Genomic DNA, 5,189 nt, shown 5'->3' with positions numbered 1-5,189 from the left:
TATTTATTTGTAAATCCCAAATTAATCATTCAGCCCAAATGAACATGGATTTAATTCAAATTTTGTATGAATTTGATCCAATACAATTTATGTTTCTACAAATGCCCCTTACTTCAAGACTATCGACGTGTAGGCTTGCCGAAGTTTGGCGACAAGACTTGAAGTATTCATGAATGTGTTTTTTTTTTTGGGACTTGTCAACGTGTAGGCTTGCCGAATTTGACGACGAGAGTTGGAGTCTTCATGAATGTGTTTTCCCTTTTTGAGACTTCAAGAGTATTTGTTTCTTGTCGTCGTATTCTAACTAGGCCACTACAAATGATTTGCTTGTAGTGATCTGAATTTTTATTTTTTTTAAAAACATTCTTGCTCGACAACCACGTGGACCCTCTATCTTGATTTCAAATATATGGGTCTAGTGAGTAGTAACATTATTTTTTCGTCTGATTTTCCTTGCAAGGTGTGAGAAAATAAAACAAGAAGATTGATTGGATTTTGAATCAAATAAAAAGAATAACAACTTTCCTTTATCCAAGTCAATGAAGATATTCTTCTTTCCTTAATTCTTTGGTTCTTCCTTCCATATTGGTGTGGCTTCAAAATGGACATGAAATATCTCAACTCAAATCAGATTTTTATTTTCCGAATCCACCTTATTATGTCTTGTGGAAGGATTAGAAATCTTCCACAAGAATCCCTATATAATCCTCTCCAATGCATAAAGAGTTTCATCATACAAAATTTTAGACGCTGCAAAAAAACAAGTTCTCCGAGTGTATTTAACTGTTCAGTTGCGATATCGCTTGTTTTTTATCAAATCGGGAGACATAACCTCCATCATATCTCAAAAGAAACTTCAAGCAAAGTACTCTTGCTACTTTCTCAGGTTAACTTAGACTCTAGTTTAGCAGTAACCCGTCTTGATGGTTCAGCTTTGCACGCCTGTAGTGTAAAATCCATATCTAATTGTAGAAAAATCAAAATCGCAAGCCGTTTGGTTTTTCCGAAACTAGAAACCTGGCACTACGACATATAAAATATTTGTAGCCAAATTCTTTTTCAATTGCTACAGTTTTGATCTTCAAGTTTGAACCCGTTTCTGATTGACAGATTTGTGCGTCCGTAGTGTAAAATTCATTTCTAATTGTAGAAAAATCGAAATTTGTTGCCGTTTGATTTTTCCGAAACTAGTTAATTTTCAAAGTTGAACTCATTTCTGATGGTCAGATTCTTTTTTTGTCTTTTGATTACTCCGATTGTGTTTTCGCCAATGTAACCTCCTTTTTTTTTTAGAGGCATGTTGTGCAATATTGATTTCAAGAAGCGACAATGGAATTTAGTGACCGAGATGCGCCATACCCTTGCCTTGAAATCGTGGAGAACAAGCAACATTCGCGCGCCAAAGTTCTCACCTTGAAAGTTCATCCTCCGGTGATTGGCGCCTTCCCACTTCTTAGAAAGACGTTGGACACTTCTCATCATCTCCCGGAGTGGTCATCAACAGAAACGAAGGATGTTACGGACGATTTCTCCGGTACTGTCACAACTGAAAAAGTTCTCCTCTTGAAGTCTTCCACTCATCAAATGTTGTTGTTGTTATCCCTCCTCGTCGTGATGAACATCTTAGCAGTTGGCGTGTTCCTTCTTCTGGGTTTGGTGAGGTTCGCTATACGTCTGGCTATTGGGAGTGGGTAGAGGATGTGCTTGCCCGCTGCAAGGAGACTTTGGATAACATCAAGACTTATGATGCTATCTTTGCTTCAATGTTCACATATGACCACAACGAAAACGTTCTCCAGGCCTTTTGCGAGAATTGGCGTCCATCCACCAATACGGTATCTACCTTCGTCGGAGAGTTATCTATTTCTTTATGGGATTTGAGAACCATTGGAGGTCTTCCTGTTCATGGTTATTTTTATGATGAAGTTATACCTTCTGCTAAGGAGTTGGCACATGTAGATGATCAAGGGAAGTCTTTTCTCCCAAGAAGTTGCTCCTTCTTGTTTTCGGCGTTCTACCGACTTACTAAAGGTGCCATCGACGAAGTCTCTTTTAGAGAATGGACAAAGTTTTGGTTTAGGGAGCCAAGAAAATATGCCGAGCCTTCGCCAAGGACGTCTAAGAATCGTACAAAACCAAGGATGAATCATGATCCTTCTGGAAATATTGACATGAGCTTTTTGCCTCGAACCGAAGAAGAGAATGCTCCTTTTGTCGAGCTAGGCATAGAAGAATCATTTAGGGATGAGACTTATCTGGCAGCTTTTCTCGCATGTTGGCTTTGCAAGTTTGTTCTTCCTAACAAGAGAGCTGATTGTATTCGTGCTAGTGTCTTCAAAGTCGCAAGCTTGATGGCTCATGGAGATATATTTTCTCTGGCGGTTCCGGTCCTAGCAAGCATCTATCGCGACCTCAGGGATATATCCACTTCTTCAAACTTGGGTGCTTGCAATACATTACTTCCATTCCATTATGTATATGGATGGATAGGTGAGTATTTTGAGACCTACTTCCGTGTTACCCGTCCTCAACGAGGTGTGCGAATGTGGCAAATTTCTGGAGAAAAGATGGCGAAACATTTTGACCTCGTTGACGCTCGCAAGTTATTTCAACAAGTGAATGTGCATGACCTCCACAATCTGACCATGCTACAAGGAATGGAGCTGCATATTGACGATAGTGGAAAATTGTCCACTTCCTGGAGCGATTTCCTTATTGGCCTTCGTTCAAGTTTTGTCACTTTGAGGCTGGATGATGAACTGATTGTGGAGCCTTATAGCCCTCACAGATTAAGTCGACAATTTGGATATTGTCAAGACGTTCTTGGTGCACTTATAGAGCACCATTATGATGGTTCACTGCTAGCTTTGGTGCAACTATGGGATTCATGTGTTTATCTTGGGAGCTCTTCGAAGATCATCATACCAATGCGTCCATCCAAAAAGAGGTCTTTAATAACTCGTGAGTATTCAGATTGGTGGCCATCCCATCGAGAGATTCTGTTGTACCCACATAATTTTGAGAGGTCCGAAAAAGGATGATGTTTCTTTACCAACCAAAGGAGAACAAATTCAAGAAAAGCTTCCTCGCTCTTTAAAGTCTCAGGTGACACCAAATATCCCTCCACAATCTGTCAGCGTTGTTTCCAAGTCCAAAAGTTCGATGGGAAAGGCTACACATGTGGATAACGGAGTTAAGGGTCCTTTACAGACTTCTAAGGCTGCCAACATCACTGATAAAGAGGTGATCGACGTAACTCTCAAGAGGAAGAAGCCTTCCAGCTCATCCGACAAAGGTGTTGTAAAGTCACTTGGCATTGCACCATCTTGTAGCAACACGTCAAAAACGTCTATTTCACTCCATGAGATTGACATTAGTACTAGTGCAGCCTCTAGCTCCAATGAGAGCAATGTTAGCCAAGAGCTACATTGGAAGCGTTTGAAGAAAAGCCTAAGGAATTGAACACTCAACAATGCGAGTTCGCTGAATTGGATTCCATTAGTATTGATACTGCGATCTTTGAAGATGGTGCTGCTGGTTCTATAATGCCCTTGACAGAATTGGCACATCAGGTAAAAGTCACCTATTGAATATTTCTCTAAACTTGCCCCCCCCCCCCCCCCTTTTTTTTAATCATCAGATATTAACTCTATTTTTTTTTAATTATCCAGTTGGGTCTTGAGGACATCCCTAGCGATGTAGATGTATTTGAAGATTGTATCACAAGTTCGAACTCCCTCAACGTGGTGAAGAGTTCTCATCTCCCTCTTGTTGAAGTTAAGAGTCAAGCTGCCAATGAGATTCAACTAACAAAGCCGAAGGTCCCTTTTGCTGAAAAGGTTGAAATTTCTCAAAATATCTCAACTACTAATGTGGAGGTTGTTGAAACTTCTCAAATTGGATGTTCATATGTTTCCAGGGATTTGGTCCACCCTCTGCTGAGAATTGCCTCTAATTTTGAACCACAAAAGACTATTTCCAGCTTCAAATTATCTTACATTTCTGGAATGTGGCGTACCTTATGTGAATGTATTACTCAATTCTCTGTTGAATCTCTAGAGAACCTCAAAGAGTTGGAGGCAGGTGTTGCCTTGATTCTTAAAGGGCTTCGAGAAGTTAACATCATCAACCTTTCTCCTTTAGAGGTTCTTCTTGAAGATTTTTTCAAGAAACATAGAGATTACGATGTTGCAAGGCTATCCACTTCTCAAAAGATAACAAGGGATTCTCATCAAGAGTTGCTTTCTGCTGCACAACAATGTCTTGATACCGCAAATGAGGAGAGAATCAATATGGACAAACAGTTGGAAGAACTTCAAAAGGTCCTTACAAGAGCTGAAAAAGAGCCAAAAGTGTGGACCTCAAAGAAGAAGAAAACCATCTCACTTATTGAAGATCATCAAAAGAGGCTGTCTAAAAACCAAGAAACTATCACTAACCGTGAAGATGAAATTCATGCCATCGAGAAAAGCATTCCCTTGTCGGAAACAGAAATAAAAGAAATAGCTATGCTCTTCTCAAATTCCTTCTTTTATTTCTCTATTTCAAATGCTTGTCGTGTGATTTGTAACTTGCTCTATATGCCGGACAACTTTCCCCAAGATTTCAGCTTTGAGCTCTTATGTTTGAAATTCAGTAACTCGTAGTAGGAACATTCAAATAGCGAGTGTGTCATTTCATTGAAAAGATAACCCACACCCATACAATATATGTGAAACTCATGACCGAATGATTTCCAGGTTAGTACGGCTATTATTCAAAAGTTAGCTCGAATGCTGCTTTGACTGACTTTTCAGCTTTGAGCACCTGCAGTAGGAAACCAATAACTCGATGTGGGAGCATCGAAATAACATGATTCTTCTTTCTTTGGAAGCATAACTCATAGAAATACAACATATGTAAAAATTATGGCTAAAATATCTCCAGATTAGTACAGATGTATTTTTAAAGTCAGCTTGAATTCTGCCTCGCTCAATTCTTCAGCTTTGAGCGACCTTGGGAGAAAATCAATAACTCGGCATAGGAGCCTTGAAATGATGCGATTCTTGTTCCTTTGGAAGCATAACTCATAGACGTACAACATATATAAAAATCACGGCCTAAAGCTTTCGATATTAGTACAGATATATTTTCAAAGTTAGCTCAAATTCTGCCTAGCTAAACTCTTCGTTTTGGGAGAAAATCAATAA

This window comes from Solanum tuberosum, unplaced genomic scaffold (assembly GCF_000226075.1).
Source record: "Solanum tuberosum cultivar DM 1-3 516 R44 unplaced genomic scaffold, SolTub_3.0 scf00546, whole genome shotgun sequence".
NCBI lineage: Eukaryota > Viridiplantae > Streptophyta > Magnoliopsida > Solanales > Solanaceae > Solanum > Solanum tuberosum.
This window is presented reverse-complemented; position numbering follows the sequence as displayed.